Source organism: Hylobates moloch, unplaced genomic scaffold, assembly GCF_009828535.3.
Source record: "Hylobates moloch isolate HMO894 unplaced genomic scaffold, HMol_V3 SCAFFOLD_19, whole genome shotgun sequence".
Taxonomy (NCBI): domain Eukaryota; kingdom Metazoa; phylum Chordata; class Mammalia; order Primates; family Hylobatidae; genus Hylobates; species Hylobates moloch.
In genome coordinates, this window is record NW_026652294.1 from 54462731 (window position 1) to 54487778 (window position 25048).

At 37.3% G+C, this 25048-nt stretch overlaps 1 long non-coding RNA gene across 1 annotated transcript in view; it reads right to left on the minus strand.

The window, feature by feature from the left end:
• LOC131382019 (uncharacterized) overlaps nt 1-25048 on the minus strand; it is a 42666-nt gene that overhangs the window by 11868 nt on the left and 5750 nt on the right. Inside the window, exons 2-3 of the long non-coding RNA XR_009211167.1 lie at nt 24755-24914; nt 6163-6301 (exon numbers count right to left, since the gene is read on the minus strand). This is a non-coding gene — a long non-coding RNA (uncharacterized LOC131382019). The remainder of the gene's footprint in view (nt 1-6162; nt 6302-24754; nt 24915-25048) is intronic.

The following is a 25048-nucleotide window of genomic DNA, read 5'->3' on the forward strand; positions in this document are numbered from 1 at the left end:
AGAAAGAGCTATTTATGCAACATTTGGCTGAGGCTGAAGCCCCACAGTAGGCAGCCACTATGGTGTGCCTTGGGAAAAAGAGCCAGGTGCATGCACTGAATGAACTAGTCACTAACAATTGTAACATTCGGGAGCCCATGTATATTTTGGTATGAAGCAAGCATACAATAATGTCACCTGGGAAGGAAAAGTATCTTCTGTCCCTGCACACAAAGAAACAATTGCCAAGTTGGTAACAGGTGGGTTCCTTGTTTACCATGGTGATTCCAGCAATGGTCAAGACCTTAATTTTGAACTTCATATTTTCAGAAGTAACTCCATATCATGGTGACAACACTAACAGCTACAGAGGACAAGTCTTTTGATGAAGTGAATAGATTTCACAGATCTTTTTCCATGAAGTTATAATAACAAATTTTATGGGCTCAATGAATATGCCTGGACACCTTGTCCTCAACTTGGAAGAGGAACTCTGGGGAGAGAAAGCAGGATAGCAGCTCAGATGCATTCGATGTGAAGTTAAAAGATTTTATCTAACTTTGTACTCTTAAGCAATTGAAGCAACGTATAGCAGCCTCACTCTTAAAAATAACAATGCAATAAACATCTTTCAAAAGAGTTGTCCAGTATTTTAAAATTTGCCTTAATCATAAATTCCCAGAAGCAGAAAAGGTAAATCACTGTCATTTCTAGATGCCAATAAAAAACGTAAAAAGGATAGTTTACACCAAGGTCCGAGGGAAGGAGAACCACTGTGTTAAAGAATGAGATGAGGTGAGCCTTCATAGAAAATAAGGGACTTAAATATAAATAATAAGTCAGGATTTAGAGTATAGGGAATGGAAATGATGAAAGTATCTACTCTCACCAGAGCATTCATTCATTTATGCAAGCAATTAGCACTATGATATGCCAGCAATTGTTCAAGATACTGAGAGGACAAGGAGTCATACTAATTTCAATTAATTAAAAAGTTGGCAAACAAAGAGAACTTCAATTAGTGATTGTAGTCATTGGTCTTTTCTGCTGAAGGGGGTAAAAAAAGCTAATCTTATTTATATATGGAATTTAGAGGGGCTTAGATCAAATCAGGCTTCATTCATTCATTCATTCATTTATTCTTTCTTTCATACTTTTATCATACATTTACTGAGCACTGCTGTGGGCCAGGCACTTTGCCAAGCACTGGAGATAAAGAGGGATATGACAAAGTTCCCATCCTTCTCATTTTCTTTCCTTTTTTTTTTTTTTTTGAAACGGAGTATCACTCTGGTGCCCAGGCTGGAGTGCAGTGGTGCAATCTTGGCTCACCACAACCTCCACCTCCCAGGTTCAAGGAATTCTCCTGCCTCAGCCTCCCGAGAAGCTGGGATTACAGGCACCTGCCACCATGCCCATCTAATTTTTGTACTTTTCGTAGAGATGAGGTTTCACCATGTTGGCTAGGCTGGTCTCGAACTCCTGACCTTAGGAGACCCACCTGCCTAGGCCTCCCAAAGTGCTGGGATTATAGGCGTTAGCCACCACACCCAGCCCCTTCTCATTTTCATACTCAGGTGGTTAGAGATGTTTAAGGTTGTTTAATGTAGTTATCGAAAGCATAAGAAGAATAAAATTCAAAAGATTAAGCAAATTGGGTAGTTTCAGCTGATCAGTCGACTTCTTCCTATAGAAATTATGAAAGCAAACAACTTTGCATCTGGGTTTCCTACAAAGCATTTCTCTAGCTCCACGTTCGGTCACAGCGGCAGGATTTAGTGTGCTATTTCCTGTCGCCAGGCTATGTTGGCCCCAGAGAGAAGCTGACAATGGTTTGAAAAAGATAAAATTATCACATCAAGCTGAAGGACCTCTCTGTGTAATGTTGCTAACTATTGGACTGATCAGAATGTGCTCCCCAGTATTTTGGAGGTATATGTTAGCCCACTCAAACCCAACTAACCTATCATAGGAACAGTGAGCAAAATCTCCATTTACTATCCTCCTCTCTGGCAGCCAGAAAGCCAGTCATACACCATTTATTTGAAAAAAAAAAAAAAAAAAAAAAAAAGGCTTTCCTAGAATCCTCTCCTTGAAGTAAGATTTATCCAGCTTCTTTACTTAAATAATAATGCCTAAGATCAGACACCAAGTTTTCTTTATTTTGATTACCTTCAATATGCCTGGTACACAGCAATGCTCAATTATTGCTCTTTGAACTGATTTATATAGCTAAAAATATCTGTTATTAGTGATTAAATTTTCCCATTATATGCAGATTTTTTTGTCACAGGAAGGTAGAAATGTGATTTAAAGTGATTGATTTCTGAAGGTCACCTGAACTAATTCAGATTTTAATACAAGTTTGCTTCATTTTTTAATGTTTTTTAGCACCTTTTAAATAACCTATGAGTGACAGCAATGAAAATGTCCTAGAATTGCTTGTGATGTATCTTTTACTGTAAATTAATAAGCTGCTCATCTAAGGCAAATTCACCTATGCATTCCACTTTCTTCCCACTGGAAAGGTCGACCAATACTATAATCCTTACTAAACATGTTAATAGAGGAATAGAAAGGTCATTAGGCCAAGAATTCACTGAGATAAACATAACTTAGATACAAGATCAAAACAATTGGGGTCTCCTGATGCATAAATTACTGCTTTTCAATAATGAACCCACATTTTTTCCCTACTGCCCATATCACTCTCAAGGAGTATTTTCTTTTTTTATTTTTTATCTTTAACTTTAATTTTAGGTTCAGGGGTACATGTGCAGGTTTGTTACACAGGTAAGTTGCATGTCGCAGGGGTTTGAGGTAAAGATTATTTCATCACCCAGGTAATAAACCCAGTAACTGATAAGGCAGTTTTTCAGTCCTCATTCTCCTCCCACCCTCCACCACTAGGTAGGCCTTGATGTCTCTTGCTCCCTTCTCTGCATGCATATGTACTCAATATTTAGCTCCCACATACAAGTGAGGACATGCAGTAGTCAGTTTTCTTTTTCAGTGTTAGTTCACTTAGGATAATGACTTCAAGCTCCATCCACATTCCTGCAAAGAACATGATCTTGTTCATTTTTTATGGCTGCATAGTGTTCCATGGTGTATGTGTACCGTATTTTCTTTATCCAGTCTATCAAGTATGGGCATTTAAGTTGACCCATGTCTTTGCTATTGTGGATAGCGCTGCAGTGAACACATGCATGCATGTGTCTTTAAGGTAGAACGTTTTATATTTCTTTGGGTATATACTTAGTAATGGGATAACCGGATCAAACAGTAATTCTGTTTTAAGTTCTTTCAAAAATTGCCAAACTGCTTTCCACAAGGGCTGAACTAACTTACATTCCTACCAGCAGTGTATAAGCGTTCCATTTTCTCTGTAACTGCACCAGCATCTGCTATTTTCTGACTTTTCAGTAATAGCCATTTTGACTGATGTGAGATGATATCTCACTGTGGTTTTGGTTTGCATTTATCTAATGCTTACTGATGTTGAGCATCATTGCATATGCTTATTGACCACGTGTATGTCTTCTTCTGAAGAGTGTCTGTTCATGTGATTTGCCCAGTTTTTAATGGGGTTGTTTATGTTTTGCTTGTGAATTTGTTTAAATTCCTTATAGATTCTGGATATTAGACGTTTGTCGTATGCATAATTTGCAAATATTTTCTCCCATTTGGTAGACTGTTTACTCTGTTGACAGTTTCTTTCGCTGTGCAGAAGTCTCTTAGTTTAATTAGGTCCCATTTGTCAAGTTTTGTTTTTGTCTTTGTCATGAAATTTTTGCCCAGTCCTACAGCTAAGGCAGTGTTAAGAGGGAAGTTTATAACACTAAACCCCCACATCAAAAAGTTAGAAAGATCTCAAATTACCACCCTAACATCACAACTACAGGAATTAGAAAAACAAGAGCAAACCAACCCCAAAGCTAGCAGAAGACAAGAAGTAACCAAAATCAAGGCTGAACTGAAGGAAATTGAGAAGTGAAAACCATACAAAAGATCAGCAAATCCTGGAGTTTGTTTTCTGAAAAAAATTATTAAGACAGATAGACCACTAGCTATACTAATAAAGAAAACAGAAGATCTGAAATAAATGCAATCAAAAATGACAAAGGGGATGTTAACACTGACCCCACAGGGAAAAAAAAAAAAAACCCTCAGAAACTACTGTGAACACCACTATGGACACAAGCTAGAAACCCAGAAGAATTGATTAATTCCTGGACACATATAACCTCCCAAGACTGAACAATTAAGCAACTGAATCCCTGAACGGGCCAATAATGAGTTCTGAAATTGAATCAGTAATAAAAAGCCTGCCAAATAAAAAAAAAGCCTGGGACCAGATGGATTCAGAACTTAATTTTGTCATCTGTATAAAGAAGAGCTAGTACCATTCCTACTGAAACCACTGCAAAAAATTGAGGAGGCGGAACTCCTCCCTAACTCATTCTATGAAGCCAGCATCATCTTGATACCAAAACTTGGCAAGAAAAAAAAAAAAAAGAAAAAGAAACGTTCAGGGAGTATTTTAAAACTTAGGGATTCACCACAAGTATAGCGTTAAGAGGACTGCTACTGGGTTCTGCAGAACGGTACTCTGTTACTCCCTAAACACATTTTCACCGCCATAATAGAATGAAGTAAGAAGTAAACCCTCTGGAAGAATTACAATTATTGACAACATTTTTGTTCTACCATTGTTGTCAATTAGTATCACTACTAGAAGCTATATTGCATGTTAATTTATCTGTATTGCATCAAATAACAGGCACTCTGAAATGCTGCAGAATAGTGAAATAGCCTTGTATATATGCCTTGGAGGCTCCTGTCACTCTGCTTAGGAAGATTACTGACTCAAATCTTCAAATACATTAATTAGCATAAAAGCAGAACTATAAGTATTAGAGAAAAAATTGTTTATAATCATATTATAAACAGTTCCATGGCTTGCGCTTCCTTTTATGACAATATCTTTGATTCTAAAAGCACTGATGTTCTCAAAGCTATAACTAGAAGAAAGTGACTTACGAAGATACACTTTTAGATATTCACAGTGAAAGAACAATAGTCATAATAGGAAGGTCTTATTCTGCTGTCCAGTCGTCTCCCATCTCACATGCTGTTTCCATGGTTTCAAAGAAGTTTCCAATATTTTGAGAATACATAATTTCAACTTCAAGACACCATGTGACTAAAACTGTGTAAAAACTTTGAAAAGGTCACTGTTAGGTTTTACTTTAGGGTTCCGTCCAATCCTTTTCACCCCAGTGCGCACAGATGCATGAAAAATGTATTTACTTATGCTCCTGATACTTTAGAATAAGTTAGCTGAGGAATTTACAACCCAAAGTTGGTAGATCCTCAGGGATCCAAGCCCAGATGATTACCTCCTTTTAGAATGCATCTAATTCCAATGTGAGGGTAAATTAATTATCTTCCCCCTCCACGTTCCTCCTCCACTTGACACAGGCCAATTTGTACTGGAAGGTGAAAGTGGCAAAGCAGAAGGGGTGATCAATAGCATGTTATACTGGACTATGGGAAATCTGATCCCCACGGGACTTAGATAGCCAAAGAGGGCAAGAAGTTAATGGGAGCAAGATAGAAAATCTACACTATAATTTAATTTGCAAGTTAAAAAACTGACTATTTTGCCAAGAAGTCTTTTATTCCATTTTCTTCAATAGCAGAAATCCATGATTATCAGTCTTTCATCCAATTTGAATTAAATACACATAGAGAACAGAGAACTAAAACACAAGAGGGATTTTATTTTAATTTGACAAATATTTTAGTGGATTTAATAAAAAAAATTATTGTTCCAGAAATGTTGTGGCTTTGCATAGGAATCAAAGTGTCACTTTATTTTAAAATGATCATATAAAATCTATGTCTAGAAATTAGATCAAAATAGACTAAACTAACATTCATTCAAATATTTGGAGTATAACTACATGTACTGATCACTATTCTTACGGCCAGGGATATAAAGATACAAGATAGAAGATGTACTGAAGTCCTCAATGAACTTACTGTTGAGAGAGGAAGATGAGTCAAAAAGATTATAAAGAGTATGCAATGTGTATCTCTAAATCAGGAATACTTATAATATCTACTTCATTTTAAAAATTAAATGAGATAACTCATATAAATTATTTAGCCAAATACCTGGTACATAGTAATTTGAATAAATATCAGCCTCAGATGGTGATCACAACTGTGATGATGATGATGGTGATGATGATGATGACGATGGATATGGTGATGCCACCAGCCCAAGAATTTATAGGAACACTGAGGACATAGACTGCAGATTGAGAAAGAATTCGTAAAAGAAAAGATTAAGTGGTATAAACATAAGCTAAATTTTTAAAGGTGAATAAGAGAGATAATTCAATAAGATAAGGAGTTGAGGGGAGTGATATAAATGACCTAGACAGATAAAACAGAAGCTTTGAAGGCATCCCCTTTCCGCTGAGAAGTTTAGAATCCCTTCTGCATCTTGGAGCAGTCCTGTACTAGACACCTAGTACCTGAATCCTCTCTGGAGCTGATACTGGGGGAAGTGCCCAGACACCTTGAGGAACCCTTGTATCTGGACATGAAATCCAATTTACATGTGTCCCCTTTTACATTCTGGTAAGAATCTTTTGTATGATGTATTTAATAATATCAAGTGAATCAGTAAACACTTTGTTTGGTCTTTCCTATTTACATGAGAACCATTCATCCTATTATTTGCGTGTATAAATCTGTCTTTACTTAAGTAAATGTCATGTAATGTCTTCAGATCTTAACTGTAGTATACATTGCTTTATTCTACTATTTTTGAACATATATACTTCAATATATTCTTAAATAAATGTATATTCATTTCTTCAGCCATACTTACTGTTTACCTATGCCTATAACATGCTAGATACAATGCTCCACATATTTGTAAAAGTATAACACACAGTAGAGAAACAAGTTATTTTTTCCATATAGTTTGAAAACAATCATCTAGATCTATAGTAAATGCTAAAAGAAACTCTTAAATCAGGAAAAAAATATAGGAAAGTCTTATTCAATCAAATAAGCATTTTATAAAACTACTATGAAACAGTGAAAAACATATCCCAGACCACATACTCCAGAACATACTCTATTATGCATAATAATTTAGAAGGGGTTCAGAAAATAATACGGAAAGTCAAGCTCAACAGATAGTGTTGGAAGTATTGGTTTGGAACTTGGAAATATGTGAAATTAATCTTCATCCTATATGAATCCTAAAAAATAAATTCAAGATACATCAGAGCATGCAGGATATTTTCTTTTCTCCCTCCAAATTTTCTCTATCCTTAGTTACCCGGCTTTGAACCTCAAGAGCTTAACAGCCCTTATTAATGCAGCTACCTTCCCCTTTAGCTTCCAGTTGGGTTTGACCAAAAGAAGACTCCAGCAGAAGACCATAGAGTAGAAAGAGAACAGGAGCAAGGACTGATTCCTATGGCTCTCTCTGCATGTCACCGCAGGTTAGTTAAGCTCCGATACTAAAGGGATGGTCCCTGTCAGGTGGTCTGGTCTTCAACTTCCAGTAACTTCTCTCTCTCCTGATTCTCTCAGGTTTGGGGCTGGTAACAGGACCCCATTAGTACCAACTCTGGAGCACTGTGCCATCTCTTATTCGTTTCTTTTTCCCCTCCCCACACCATTGTCTGTCATCTCCTATAAAACACTCTTCAGTTACACTATTTGAGGTGCTATTTGCTGCCAGAACCTTGACTTATATAGCAATATACAGGAGCTTGAGACAGACAGTACCCCTAGGTGGAAAAGGTCTATAATTTTATGTGAAACTTGCATACAGTGTTATTTTTGCTCTTGAACAGGCCTATAGTTAATGCAATAAGATTAGACATCGAAATTATTTGTTAATTATTTGTAAGCCATACACTTAAAAGTTCCATTAAATTTCATACTTATACCATACACAGCATAGGGTACAATCAATGTCTCCAGGGTTACTAACGAAAACTTTGATATTCATCATTTTTTATTTACGTGATGAGAAACATGTGATGCCAGTGGAGAACGGATTCATCTATGGGTCAGATACGGAAAAAAATTCAAAATTCTCCAAGTCAAGTTCTTCCTTTCCCTGTGACCTCACATGTCCTTAAGTTATTTATACTTAAGAATGTCTTCATGACTAAATGGAATCAGTAATGACTTCTCTCTCTTTACATAACCTATCAAAGTCATATGGGAGCAAGAGTTTATCTGGATACACTCAACTCTTTCAGGCAAACGGAAAAGTATTTGTGAAACTTCCATTTGTGAAGGTCCAGAGGTCCTAAGATACTTTACATTTTCAGAAAATTAAAGCAGCTGGGAAGCAGAGAAGGAGGGATACATCTAGAAAGACAGACAGTGGCTAAATTATGCAGGGCTTTAGAGATCATGTTAGAGATTTTCTATTGTATTCTAAGAGTAACAGAAATACTTTAAAGGAACAAGACAGACCTCAATTTTAAAAGTTAATTCGGCTACCAGATACCAGGAAAAATTACAAAGCCGTAGTAGTTAAAATATCATGGTATTGTTGCAGGAATAAGTGAGTAGCTCAATAAAACAAAACAGAATCTAGAATCACTCCTAAAATTATGGAAATATAGAATATGCTAAAAGTAGAATTTCAAATTACAGAGTAAACGGCAAGCTATTAAATAAAGTGTGTTAGGACCATTGACCTTACAGCTGGAAAAAGTTAAGTCACAATCTTACTCTGTGTATTGATTATGTAACTGCTATGAAAGATAAACCCTAAAATCTCAGTGCCTTAAAGCTATTGAGAGAAGTTTCTTGCTCACATAGAGTCAAAAATGGATGTTCCTGATTGGTGTATGACTCTCCTCTAAGTGGTAATTCTGGGATTTAAACTCTTTAAAATTTGACTCTATCATCTTCAACACCTGGCCTCCAAGATCATTTGGGAAGAGGATAGACATAGAGGATCTCTCTTGAAAGATTTTTATGAGCCAAGACTGGAAGTGGTATGCATTACTTCTGTTCTCATTCCATGCTACAGTTTAGTCACAGGGCCTCACCCAACTGCACAGAAGACTGGGAAATAAAATCTAACTATGTACATACAAAGAAAATGAGATAGAAGTTCATTGCAGAATTATTTGTAATATAGAAAAAGAGTTGTCTTATTTCACTCAAGCTGCTATAACACAATACCATAAATAACATAGCTTATAAGCAGCGTAAGTTTATTTCTCACAGCATGGAAAGGTAATTCCAGGATCAAGGCACCAGCAGATTCACTATCTTTTCACAGTGTCCTCACATGACAGAAGGGGCAAATGACTCCATTTGTCCTCTTTTTAAAAATTTTATTATTATCATACTTTAAGTTTTAGGGTACATGTGCACAACGTGCAGGTTTGTTACATATGTATACGTGTGCCATGTTGGTGTGCTGCACCCATTAACTCGTTATTTAGCATTAGATATATCTCTAAATGCTACCCCTCCCCTCTCACCCCACCCCACAACAGTCTCTGGTGTGTGATGTTCCCTTTCCTGTGCCCATGTGTTCTCATTGTTCAATTCTCACCTATGAGTGAGAACATGCGGTGTTTGGTTTTTTGTCCCTGCGATAGTTTGCTGAGAATGATGGTTTCCAGCTTCATCCGTGTCCCTACAAAGGACATGAACTCATCATTCTTTATGGCTGCATAATATTCCATGGTATGTATGTGCCACATTTTCTTAATCCAGTCTATCGTTGTTGGACATTTGGGTTGGTTCCAAGTCTTTGCTATTGTAAATAGTGCTGCAATAAACATACGTGTGCGTGTGTCTTTACAGCAACATGATTTATAATCCTTTGGGTATATACCCAGTAATGGGATGGCTGGGTCAAATGGTATTTCTAGTTCTAGATCCCTGAGGAATCGCCACACTGACTTCCACAATGGTTGAACTAGTTTACAGTCCCACCAACAGTGTAAAAGTGTTCCTATTTCTCCACATCCTCTCCAGTACCTGTTGTTTCCTGACTTTTTAATGATGGCCATTCTAACTGGTGTGAGATGATATCTCATTGTGGGTTTGATTTGCATTTCTCTGATGGCCAGTGATGATGAGCATTTTTTCATATGCTTTTTGGCTGCATAAATGTCTTCTTTTGAGAAGTGTCTGTTCATGTCCTTCACCCACTGTTTGATAAGGGCACTAATCCCATTCAGCAGGGCTCCACTTTCATGACCTGATATCCTCCCAAAGGTCCCACCTCCTAATACTATCACCCTGGGGGTTAAGATTTCAACATAAAAATTACAGACGGGGTGATTTTCAGTCCCTAGCAATTGTAAACACCTTATATATGGCTATGGTTAAATAAATTATGATGTATTTATACTATGTTGATAGGTAGTTCTTAAAATGTATAGAGTAGACTGAAATGCACTAACAGGAAAGGTCAATAAGGCATATTGAGTGATGCAAGTTACATAACAATGAAACTAATTACATACACACATGCATGCAAACACAGATATGTAAATGAGTAAACTCATAGGAAAAGCTCTCAGAGAATCGACACTAAACGTGGAGAGAGGCATGAATAGAGGATGGGGATAGGGAGGGCAACAACATAAAGTAGATCTTTCCTCCTTACATTACATATGTCCATATTGTCTCAGTTTGTTAAAGTGTGTGGATTTCTTTTAGAACTAAAATTAAAATTTACTCTAACTAAAAAAAATTATAACATGAATTAATGCCTCTAAATTTTTGCCCCAGCCTTTTTCCATCTTCTGTGGTAGGTAAATTCCTATTTATCTTTCAGGGCTCAATTCATTTATCACAATATTTCTTGATATTTAAGTCATAGCTGCTCCAAAATTCAAATGTGACTATTAAGCTTCCTTAAATATGGGGCACCTGGACACCAGAAAACCTCCCACCCATTCTACAAATACCCAGTATTAGCATCTCATCTCTGCTTCTATACTACTATGACATCACAGCACCTAACACTGTATTGCAGTCATTCCTTAGACCCATCAATGAACTTATTTTCTAGTCCTCTTAATAAAGAGAAATTTTCCTGCAGAAATGCAACTAAGAATAAAATGCAACTAAGAGAAGTCATCTCTGGCATTCACCCTCTCTTACCCAATAAGTGCCCCGGGAATGTGAGCCATTTCCATAATTCATAGGCACCTTGTGACATGTAAGGTTATTTTTAAATTTGTTTCCTCCTGTAAGAAAAGATTTTCTTCCTAAAATTAGATTATGAATCTACTTCTAAAACCACTAATCAAACATAAGTTAAAGCTACTTAAATAAGGGAGAGAAAATGTTAGAGCTCTAAAATCATTAGAAATAGGTCACCCAGAGCTTCAATAAAACTTCAGAAAAGGTTTCAGTAAAAAAAAGGTATTCTCATTAAGAAGCTGTAAAGTAATCTTGCTATCAAACAGGGAAAAGATCACATGTGCAAAAGCAGCAAAATATAGTCCATAAAGTCATTTAATGAAGCAGAAATTTGTATCTATGCCATATCTAATGCATTTCTTGAAAAAGCTCGGCATATTCACTAATTATGAGCCATATATTATACACAGTTATTATGGGTATTATTCAGCAACAGAAGATTTAAAGTTGGTTGTCTTCTCTACCATAGTTAGCAAAGAAATATTGGTATATACATGATCTGCTTAAATAGGTTAGAAAATAGGAGGGAATTTATTAACTAGCCTTTTAATTATGCAAACAGAGTTTCCATAATTTTAAACTGAATTCCATGACACCCACAGATTTCCCTATAATCTAGCTGTAAATAGTAATTACAGTGTTCATAGTAGAAAATACTATATTTTAGGTTGCAAAACAGTGTCTATTATTATCTCCTATATTAAGTCATTTGATGACAGTCTAAAACTTTCCTAGTGGGGAGATTTTTATATTCGTTGGTAGTCATAGCTTTCTTCACTTTCATAAAAACAGTAAGAAAAATTTGTCAGCCATTTTCAAATCAAAGGACAATGGAGAAGGAAATTTGCTGCTGAACTTTAAAACATTATATTTAGCAGGTCCTCCGTGAGTTGCATTATCAGTTGAAGACTATGGATTAACAATCAAAGGGAGCTCAGACACTGACCTACATTAGAGAAACCCTACACATACAACCAAATATTCATCCTCCCCAGAGAACTAAAAGCCTTCAGGGTAACCTGGTAGCTAAGCAGCACATGTCCCAGTATTACAGTGCAACATGACCAGGAAAAAAAAATCATCCTGAAAGGCACCACAGTAAGGGTGAGAAAAACAGTAAGAGTCCTACATAACCCAGCATTAGTTTTCAGACCTAGGCAATAGGGCTTCAAGGCAATAATCATTTAACTACAGATTATGCAAATTTAAATCTACACCTACTTTGGGAGCCACATTTGATGGGGCATTACATTCATCCTCAGGATGTTGAACACCCAAGTTGCCAAAATTAATTGAGCCTCATCAGAAGTAGGATAATTTCACTACCTTGAGCTTCACACCTGAATATTTCACAATCACTTCTACTTTGCCTGGGTGCAAAGCTTCACTTCCCATATTGCCACCAAAATCTACTCCACCTCCTGTGTTTCCTGTCTCAATGGACAGACCCTTCATCTAGCCAATTGATTGTGCAAGCCAGAAAACTAAGCATGGTCCTTGATAGTTCTCTCCCCTCACCTTGCACATCCATTCACCAAGTTCCTTTTCAAATTTCCTCATTCATTCATCTTTCTTCATTCCTACTGCCCCCACCATAGTTCAGACCACCAAAATTACCACTTCACTGGATCTAAAGGTGGATCTAGAATAAAACTCATGAGTCTTAAGGCCCCTTCTAGAGCTTCACATCTAATTTTGCATTCAAAATTTTGTATTTTTTAAAGGACCCCAAAATATGTAACCTATGAAACATACAAAATCTGTATCCTTTGCTGACTAAATTATTGCAACAGCCCCTCTCTCCCAGCTTCCAATCTTGCCTGATTTTTATCTCTGTTCTGTGCTATAGACAAAGTGCTCCATCTAAAACACAAATATGATCATGTCCTCCTCTTGCTTAAAAACTTCTAATAGCGCCGTATTTCTCCTAGGATTTAGTCTCTTTATTATTGTTTACTTTTCATGTAGTCAGCGCACACTTTATGATCCACACACAACTTGAAGCCGCCATTACAAAATTGTAACTGACACAGTGAAAGAGATCTGACCTAACCAATTCCATCTTGCCTCTAACCTCCAAGTTGTCCTGGGCGTAGGCTGAACTAACTTTGGCAGGAACTTAGTTTATAGTTTGTGGTATAAAACAAAGATGATAATAGCCCTTTCCTAAAACAAACCTCCTTCTTGCCTGGGGATTAGACTGCCTTTGCAGGACTAACAAATTCTCCACAAGATTAGAAATTATGGTGCAGGAGTCACACAGCTAGAGGCTACAAGATTCTGACCCACCCTAAACTGCTCCTAAGATAAGTGTGTGAGACATTTTGCAGACCCTGCGCTTGAGGGATCAGCTGGTGCCACCCAGATTCATAAACTGGCTCATCTGCTCTTAGGAACTGACTCAGCACAGAAAGACAGCTTCCACTCCCTATGATTTCATCTCTGACCTGACCAATCAGCACTCCTGGCACTCCAGCACTCACTGGGACTTCCTGCCCACCAAGTTGTCCTTAAAAACTGATCCGTCAGGGCCAGGCGGCTCATACCTGTAATCCTAGCACTTTGGGAGGCAGAGGCGGGCAGATTGCCTGAGCTCAGGAGTTCAAGATCAGCCTGGGCAACATGGTGAAACCCCGTCTTTACTAAAATACAAAAAACTAGTCAGGCGTGGCAGCATGTGCCTGTAGTCCCAGCTACTCGGGAGGATGAGGCAAGAGAATTGCTTGAACCCGGGAGGCAGAGGTTGCAGTGAGCCGAGATTGCATCACTGCACTCCAGCCCGTGCGACAGAGCAAGACTCCATCTCCCCCAAAAAAATAAAATAAAATAAAATAAACTCTGATCCCCGAATGTTCAGGAGACTGATTTGAGTAATAATAAAACTCTGGTCTCCTGCACAGCCAGCTCTGCGTGAATTACTCTTTCTCTATTGTATTTCCCCTGTCTTGATAACTTGTCTCTGTCTAGGCAGCAGGTAAGCTGAACCCATTTGGGCAGTTACAAATTTAGCCAGCTACTCTACAGACCCTTCATCATATTCTTTGGACACACAAATTTGTGTCCTCTGCCTTCCCCAATACTTCCCTTTCTCTTAGCTCAAGAGACTAGAAGCCATGTGCTGTTTCCTATTAAATCGGCAGCCATACCACCACGTTGTCACTGAGTAGCCATTTCACAACTATTTATTGAAGGAATAAGTGAATGAATAATGAATGCACTCTGCATCACTGGTCCAAATCCAGGAATAGTGATCAGCAGCCCACAAGGGATCGATCCAGCAAGAAAAGGCACTGATTGATTCCTGGGAGTAAATTGCAGTTGATTTCCCATATTTATGAGTAATTATACTGGAAAGAATTTTAATAAATCATATATCAGAGAGAACAGTCATTAAGTCCCACTCTAAGTTTCTCTCTTCCTTAGAAATATGCATGTCTTCCCAATATCCTATTGCTTTGAATATAATACCTGATATGCCAGATGTTTCTAAGCTGACATTGCCCCATCTATCAAACAAAGAGTATCTAATTCAGGGCCTAAATATAGGCGATTGCTTCTCTTTCTCCAACATACTATTTTTGGATAAGTATTTTTCTACTCATCCTGTTTCACCATGTAATCTGGCAAACTTCAAAGATTTTTTCTTTTCCTGTTAATTCTGATGGTTAATTTTATGTGTCAATTTGACTGTGACATGGGGTGTCCAGAATAACCATTACTTCTGGGTGTGTCTGTAACGGTTTTTCCAGATGAGATTAGCATTTGAATTGGTGGACTCAGTAAAGCACCCTGCACTCAATCATCCAATCTGCTGAGGGCCAAACAGAATAAAAAGGTGGAGAAGGGTGGAATTCAGTCTCTGCCTGAGTCTTCTCCTGCCTTCAACTGAGATTTATACTATAAGCACTCTGGTTCTCAGAACTACATCCCCAGCTCTCCTGGATCTTCCTCTTGCCGACACCCAGTTGTGGGACTTCTCAGCCTCCCTAGTCACATAAGCCAGTTCCTTATGATAAATCATATATTACACACATACACACACACACACCCTATTGATTCTGTTTCTCTGGAAACTCCTAACTAACATACCTACCTCCTTCATATATATTCTTATCAGGTACCTAGGACAATATGGCTTTTTTCCAAATTATCCTGACAATTACTTTCTATGTATCAATACTTACTTAGATTTTATTTCATGCTGCAATAAGCCTTCCAATAATTACAAAACAACACAAACTTTTTTATATTCATTCATTTAAGAAATAGTCATTGAATACTTACTTTAGGTACTGAACAGTATACTACAGGGTATATAAGATAATTTATAGCGTACATTTATATTATCCTATATGCTTTTTTAATCTAGGGACATAATAAAATAATTTTATATCACTCAATAAATGCTATGGATCTTTTTATATGGTTCTTGCATATTTCCTTGTTAAATGTTCTAAATATACATAGATGAAAGATAGATAGACTTTCAGATAGATATTTGAATACTAGGATTTAGTTAGATCTGAATATTTTTTCATATACATGTTATTGAGATTTCACATACCTATACATACATTAAATTGACAGTTAAAATACAGTTTTTGATCACTGAATTGTTCTAGTTTTTAATAGTTCATAGAACAAGCCTTCTATCCATTACTTTTTTGTCAATATTTTCTTAGCTCTTCTTGCTTTTTCTCTCTTCTAGGTGAATTTTAATAAGATTTCCTCAAGTTCCAGATAATCATATAAGGGTTTTGTGCACAACTGCATCAAGCCCATAAGTTAATTTGTGAAGAACTGACATCTTGACCTTATATAGTAATCCATGATGATTATATTAATGATGATGATCTGGGACAATCTGCTGTTGTCTATGCTTATTCTTAGTTTATAGAAATATCTAGATATTACAAAATATTAACATGAGTAATCTATCCATTTGATCACTGCTCAGTCAAAAACAAAGAAAAAAATTATACTTTATCAAAATTATTAATTATTAATTTTATATTCCTACCTCAAAAAACCATACCAGATATACAATGGTGTCAAAATTTAATACAGTTCACTAGCTGGACAAAGACATCCTTATACAAAATTCAACAGAAATAAGAACTTTCTGCTTTGCATTCTTTTCATGAAAGTGACTATCTTTTAGTACTCCACTCCCTAACCTAATAAAGGTCATCTACTTCCTCAATACCAGAATATAAAATATTTAAAGTTATGGATACAACAGTGTTTTAATTCAGAGAAATTGTGAAAGAAAAGAACAAGCTTTGGACACACAGAGAGGAACAACACACACTGGGGGCCTGTCCGGGGATGGGGGTCAAGGGGTGGGAGAGCTTTAGGACAATTATCTAATGCATGTGGGGCTTAAAACCTAGATGATGGCTGGCACGGTGGCTCATGCCTATAATCCCAGCACTTTGGGAGGCCAAGGCAGGTGGATCACCTGAGGTCAGAAGTTCAAGACCAGCCTGATTAACACGGTGAAACCCCTTCTCTACTAAATATACAAAACTTAGCTGGGCGTGGTGGCAGGTGCCTGTAATCCCAGCTACTCGGGAGGCTGAGGCAGAAGAATCACTTGAACCCAGGAGGCAGAGGTTGCAGTGAGTCAAGATCACACCATTGCACTCCAGCCTGGGCAACAAGAGCGAAACTTCATCTCAAAAAAACAAAAACAAAAAAAACCTAGATGACGGTTTGATAGGTGCAGCAAACAACCATGGCACATGTATACCTATGTAACAAACCTGCACATTCTGCACAAGTATCCCGGAACTTAAAATAAAATAACATAAAACAAAATAAAAAAAGAATAAGCCATCCAATGAGATTAAGCAAAACTGGATAACAATAAAAATTGTCTGCACTGCTGTAGAGCTTCCTGATTTTGAATCTATGCAAAGTGAGAAAGTGTAGCATATTGGTTTGTAAGTACCTTCACAGTAGAGATCTTCTCTTTATTTACATCTTCTCTTTGTTTACATCTAGCACATGGCCAACAGTCAGAACTGGGGAATTTTTCAAAATAGGCTAGCTATAATTTTTAGGTCCTACGTGGTATTTTTCTGAATATTCAAAGTGAAAAATATTGTAGTCCACAGCTTAATTTTTGATCAGTATACATATTCTACCATAAGAATCTCTTTAAGGTCAGAATCTGTAACTTATTTATCTTTTTACCATCAACATTTAACACTGACCAAGCTTGCACACATTAAATTAAAATAGTGAGAACAATGGCATCATCTCTGAGAATGAAAATAATAAGTAAATATGTGTGTGTGTGTGTGTGTGTGTGTCTGCATGTTTTATTGTATCCCAATACAGAGACACATATGACCAGTGTGATTTCATGCTTTGAAAAGTGTGAAAATAATTGGCTTGGAATTAACAAAGTTACTGACATTTTAAAAGGCCATGTGCTAGAGAAAAAGCGCAAAATTTTTACTAAGTTGTAGGATAAGCCCTTAACAATTATATCTACGCAAATCATCACACAGCTGTAGAAGGCAGAAGTTTTTTAAAACTAGTTGAGAATCACTAGTTGACCTTTCCCATCTTCCTTAGAAGTGTGCCTTTATTAGCGTGTCCTTCAAAAACTGCAACCTGGACAGAGACGGGAAAACAGTGTTCTCCCAAGGAGTTAGAAAGGAAAGTAAATCACGGATGAGTCTAGCCTCTGACAGACTCACATAGGCCTTGTCCCTTGGAAACCTCTTCATTTTTTGCAGTCAACTCTAGAAAGCAGACAAAGAAAAAGACATTTGTAATTTTGACCTACACTTAAAAAATATGTTTAACAAACAGAAAGATGCTACAGTTCAGACGAACATAAAAATGTTAGCTTTGTAATCACCGTAGCAGAGGCACATGAGATTGCAGAAATGCCAATTTTGTCCATGAGAAACGTGTGCAAGGCCTTGCTGCAAGCCACCATCTGTATGTTCCTTACTGCAACCTTTTCATGCTAAACCAATGGTTTGTGTTTGTAACAGTGTTTGGTATAGAAAGTAAAATAGCAGGACAAAAGAAACATGAAGGATGCCTGTTCCATGATGGAGCATCTGTCAACTTTAGTCATGGTTATATGTTAGCTAGCCATGTACAAGCTTTTCACAAAACTAATTATGCCAACAGGCACTGAAATAGCCATGCGTTTCCATACAGACTAGAATCATTCTTGTGTTTTCGCAATGCCCATCGAGCCCTGCTGTAAAATGAGGAAGCCTCTTTTCTGGGAAGCCTCCTTTCTTCATTCATATCACTCACTATCAAATGGAAGAGATGTCATTGTTGATTAAGTGCAGGTATTGAGAGTGATGCTAGGATAGAACCTTCTAGTCCATGGCATGGCAGAGAATGGTGGGAAGAACTTTGAAAAGTAAGAATAACCTGCATCTCTCTGAATAAACCACTTGATATATCTGCATTAACTTCTTCGTTTTCATCAAGGGTGTTTCATAAGGTTTTTGTCCTAATCTCCTTAAGAAACAAGAGTACCAAAATATTATTTAAGAAATTGATTCTACGTCTCGAATATGCTTAGTAAAGTCGGGGAGAGGGAGTTATGTTCAGGAAATGTGATGATGTATAAAAAGATAGTCGTAAAGAGCACAGATATATAGAAAAAGAGTCACATCTTCCTCAGGCCATAGTCTCATTTTTTTCCATAAAGCAAAGAGGACACAGGTGAATGAAAACGTAGACAAAAATGTAGTAGCCAGACTACTATCACCTGTCCAAGAGGATTGTAGCTCTAAATGTGAAAATAAAAACATCAAAGCTTCTGAAAGACCATGCAAGTGAGTATCTTCTAAATGACTTTGAGGTTAAGAAATATTTTCCAGAGAACAAAAAGCACTAATCAAAGGAGAAACTAATAAATTAGACTACATTAAAATTATGAAGTTCCTTTCATTAAAAAAACACTTAAGAGAGTGAAAAGGCAAGCCACAGTATTTGCAACACATACAATCAACAAAGGACTAATATAGAATAAAGTACTTCAAACTACCAATAAGAAAAATCCAGAACTCATTTGCAAAAAGTGGCAAGAGACTGAAAAGGGATTTTACAAAACAGGATATCCAAATTTCCAACAAATATATTAAAAGGGGTTAAACTGGCTGGACACAGTACCTCACATCTGTAATCCCAGCACTTTGGGAGGCCAAGGCGAGTGGATCACTTGAGGCCAGGAGTTCGATACCAGCTTGGCCAAAATGGCAAAACCCCATCTCTACTAGAAATACAAAAATTAACCATGCATGGTTGCTCACACCTGTAATCCCAGCTACTCAGGAGGCTGAGGCAGGAGAATCGCTTAAACTCAGGAGGTGGAGGTTGCAGTAAGCCGAGATTGCACTACTGCACTCCAGCCTTGGTGACAAAGCAAGACTCCATCTCAAAAAAAAAAAAAGTGGTGTGATTAAACCTCATTAGTAGCCGAGGAAAGATAAAGACATACCTCTGCAAACCCATCAGAATTCAAATAACTGAAAATACTAAGATTTGGCTAGTCTTAGGAACAACAAGCAGTCACACACTATTGACAGAATGGAAAACTATTTGGGATATCTGCTTTGTATTGTCTCCTCAAGTTAAAGATACCACATCTAGTGACCCAGCAACTTCATACCTAGATATAGACTAAACATGTATACATACTAAAGACCTGGTCAAGAATATTCATAGAAACATTATTAGTAATAGGTGAAAACTGGAAGCAATTCAAATGTCCATCAACTGTAATATAAATAAATTGTGGTATATTCATATAATGAAACACACTACTGCCATTAATATGAACAAACTACACCCACGTGCAATAACATCCATGAATCTCACAAACATAATTTCGCAAAAGAAGCCAGGCCCAAGGGAATACATTTCATATAACTCCATTTACATAAAGCTTTAAAAAGTAGGCAAAGGGCCGGGTGCCGTGGCTCACGCTTGTAATCCCAGCACTTTGGGAGGCCGAGGCGCGCAGATCACGAGGTCAGGAGATCGAGACCACGGTGAAACCCCGTCTCTACTAAAAATACAAAAAATTACCCGGGCGTGGTGGCGGGCCCCTGTAGTCCCAGCTACTCGGAGAGGCTGAGGCAGGAGAAATGCGTGAACCCGGGAGACGGAGCTTGCAGTGAGCCGAGATCGCACCACTGCACTCCAGCCTGGGCAACAGAGCGAGACTCCGTCTCAAGAAAAAAAAAAAAAAAAAAAAAGTAGGCAAAACAGATCTATAGTGTTAGAAATTCAAACAGTGGTTACTTCTGGGGAAAAAGGAGGGTTCAGTGATTAGGCGTGGACATAAATGTCTTCTGGGGTGCTGGCCCCATGTTCTATTTCTTGAGTAAGAAAGTGGTTTCACAGGTGAGTTTATTTTTAGATAGTTAATTCAGTTGAACACTTATTTCTGCACTTTTCTGTGTGTGTTACACTTTAATTAAGAGGTTTTCTCTTTTTGTAAGCAGCCAGATATATTCTTTGGAGAATTTAAAACGAAAAAACAAACAAACAAAAAAATGTCACTAGTATACTCAATTTCTATCAAATGCCAAGCCCTTTATCAAAATAAGCTAATCTTTTTTTAAAAGATTAAGTCCATGTGATTGTCCTTTTAAAATTAAGATTGACCCAGTTATTAAGATGAGTAAAGTAAGAAATTGAGTGATGTGTCCAAAATTTAAAGGTCAATAAATTCCAGGCCTAGGGTACAAGTCCTAGGCTTGTAGGTACTAGGTCCTACTATTACAAGCCCAGTACCGTTTCTGTCATTACACAAGTGCTTTGAAGTCTAAAGCATAGTTTTGCTTCACATCTTCAACCCCCCAAGAAATTGTATGTAATAGGATAGATATGCTAGCCTCATTGTGCTGCCAGGAAATTATATGTGCTAGAAGGCGTCTGTTGCTGACATCACCCCTCCTGAAAAGCCTCAGGGTATCTACCATGCCTACAGGCCCCTTCTGAGGGCAACCATGTTCAAAGGACTCTGGGCTTTGGATAACATGACCCTGTGACCTGGCCTCTGCCATATTACAGTGGTTAAAGGCAAGGGATTTGAAGTTAAACAGAGCTGAGTTTGAGTCCCAGCTCTGTCAGTATTTAGCTTCTCTGAGTCTTTGTTTCCGTATCTGCAAAACAGGGATAAGAACAATACCTGCTTCCCAGGGCTGAGATGAGCAGTAATCTGAATTCTTGACATTGAGTTAAATGACAAATACCGTTCTTGGTAGAGTTTTTGGTTTTTGTCATTGTTCTAATGCACATACACAACAGTGGCCTCTGAGGTAAGCCTGACATGAGATTGCAGTGGCACTCTCTCCTACCTGAAGACCCATCAGTGCAACCACACATTCTCTGCGGCAGAGGTGATAGTGCGATGTGGAGAGAAATGGAAGTCAGTGAGAGTATAAATTGAAAATCCACATTAAGGAGGAAGAGTCCCTGAAGTGATAGGAGCCAAGTAGGCAGAGGCCAAGGTCAATAGAGGACACTTTGCTGGCAGCATGAGCAAGAAACTGAGAGAGACTTAGGTAACAGGCAGGGTGCAAAAATGGTGAGCAATGGACACTGTTTCTGAAGTAGACATTTTCAGACTCACTGTAATCAGAGCTGCTGGGTGGAAAGTGTAGCTTACTAACGGACGGGGAATGAAGTTGTGGTTCTCTATGAAGCCTCTTCTGTAGCTACTGAAAGCAACCTCAGCCCTCTTCGCATAATATGACCAAGCTGAGCACATCACTGTTGCCTGTGCCCAAAAGCTCTTTAACATCTGAAATACCCATTAGGAGAGAAAGTTAAAGGGTCTGTCCCAAAACCAAATAAATAGACCAGAACTAGATTAAGTCAATGGATAAAGGTTCAAGTTGATTCAAGAAAACACTTAACTTTTATGTAATGAGTGTTATTTGTAATCTTCTTAAACTTGTCCATCACAGACTGGTAATTCAGTGAACAAATTATTTCTAAATCTAAAGAATAGTTAAGAGAATCTTCCTAGTGATTCACACAGAGAAAATGTCTGGAACTGATCCACTCCACCAGAAACCAAGGCATTGCTAACAAGTCCCCAAATGGAAAACACAACCACAAGAGGAAATAGTCTTCCAAGTCTACTCAAAGACAAACCAATTTGAAAAGTGGCAATATGTATCCCACATGCTAAAAGATCCAGACTTAGACCACGAATTTGGCTTCAAGCATAATACAATTACCACATTAATTATTTACATTTTGTTTATACTAGAAAAACTCATGAAAAATAGAGATAAACAGTTTTTATACATAAGGGAAAACACCAGAATATCTAGAAGCCATTACTACCACATAAGGTAATGCTTGACTCTTAGGGGCTAAAGTTTTGAATAGATATTTCCTTAGGCTCTTATTAATTTAATATTTAAACTATTTGAGTTCCTTTGGCTTTCTTCCTCATCAAATAGAAGCTGAGGACATCTAGTAGGTAGACATCCAGAAAAAGATGACCTGCAAGGTTATTTGAATAACTGGAGGTTAAATGTATATTGTGTCACTATTTTCAAAGTGAATATTATATAAATTCCTTTCTAGGTGTTTTCTTAGCATTTTACCATTATGAACACTATTTGACTGCTAATAATTTGAAGTTCACATGAAAAAACATTATATCTGCTATGATTCAAAAAGAAATAGCAACTAGGTTGTGAACAAGGGCCATATTCATCTTGCTGCATTTAGAATAATGTAGCAGTGCCTATAACAAGTAAACAGTGGACAGGCTTGGTTCTGCTGGATTTAGATTAACCTTTACAAGCAATACAGAATTAGATTATGAAAATAAATTGAAAATGGCATCTCCTTAGACTCACTTTGTACTCTGCATTTTCTTAAGCTTTTATGTGACTGTCAAATATTAGTTCAGGGCTCCATTCATATTTATAACATTTTATCTTTTTTTTTTCCTGAAAAGATAAGCACCAGTCTTCAGAGAAATATTCCGACTACTGGATACAAAAAAACAACTCTTTCTTGAATGGTTAACGTTTCAAATATGAGCTCAGAAACCAGATGGCAAAAGGAGGAAAAAAGAATTCAAGTTGTTTCATTGTTCAATGATAAGGATTCTTCCATCTGCTGACTCAATACTAACTTGGTTTTCACTCTCTTAGAGCCAATACAATTAAAATTCTATTTGAAGTGAAAAGTTTCAGAAAAAAAATTGGAAATCTGAGAAATCTTTTTACAGGTTATACCCATTCCTTAAATAGCTAAGCTTTTATGTGTACAAATTTAAGTGCATGATAACATTAAGATAGAAAATACCTTTTGAAAAATTCTAAAGACACATTTATTTAAGTAATAATGAAGACTTTTATGTGATTAAATTGTAAATGAACATCTGCAAGAAGTTAGAGTCATGGTGAAATAAAATGTATCTAAAGTAATGATATACTGGGGTAACCAACACAAAGGATGAAATGGGAGACTACTGGTAAGTGAACAATATGGCAGCCATTGACAAAGGAAAAAGTTTAAATGGCTGATACACCGAGATCAAATGGCAAGTAATGAGGAGAATGGAACAGCAATGACTAGCAACCACAGCTTAGAGGACAGCCGAAGGCTTATACACTAAAGTAGGCCTAAAGAGGAAAAGTAGCTAGAAACAAATAGAATTCATGAGAACAAGACTCAAGTAAGAAACATGAGCAAGAGAGTCCTAGGATCCCTCCAAGCAAGTTGACGCCTAATACAACATTTTCCCCATGATCCTTTCACAGAAAGAGTTCCTACTCAAAATAAAATATTCAGAATATTAAGAAGGACGTTTCCAGGGTTACCTTCCCTTTTTTTTTTTTTTTTTTTTGAAAACACTATCCAATTTAGGGCATCTCTTTAATATTTAAAATTTCCTCAAAAGATCATGACTTCTGTATTCCTGATGCCTACTACCTAGTATATGATTAATGTTCTACAAATATTTCTGGGTTATTTCCGCAGCTTTATTGAAGTATAATTGGCAAATTAAAATTATCTCTGTCTATATATACATATGATGTTTTGATAGACATATGTAATTTGTGATATGCATTACCACAATCAAGCTAAAGAACATATCCGTCACCTTGCATAATTACTGTTTTGTGTGTGTGTATGTGTGTGTGTTAAGAACATTTAAGACCTACTCTCTTAACAGGGTAAAAGATAAAGGCAGCCAGCCATGGTGGCTCACGCCTGTAGTCCCAGCACTTTGGGAGGCCAAGTTGGGTGGATCACCTGTGGTCAGGAGTTTGAGACCAGCTTGGCCAACATGGTGAAACTCCATCTCTACTAAAATACAAAAATTAGCCAGGCATGGTGGCGGGCGCCTGAAATCCAAGCTACTCAAGAGGCTGAGGCACGAGAATCATTTGAACCCAGGGGGCGGAGGTTGCAGTGAGCCAAGATTGCACCACTGCACTCCAGCCTTGGCGACAGAGCGAGACTCTGTCTCAAAAAAAAAAAAGATAAAGACAGGGTAAAGCGATAAAGGGATATTTACCGGGTACTTTTTAGGTGGTCAGGAAAGTGGAAAGTTGACTGTAAACGCTGAAATATGATGGAAGGCAAGCAGCAAGTCACTATGTGTGGACGAACAATCTCACAGGGTCCAGCAAGGCAAGAGGCTCTGAGGCTAACGCATGAAGATACTCTTCAGGAGGCTTTTGATTAGGAAAAAATAGAAAGATTTTAAATAAGATGAATTTTTAATGTCTATTCATTATTCTTCATTAACAGGAAAAATATACACATTTATATATTCATACTTTAATAAAAAGAGTCTCTGTCTCAAAAT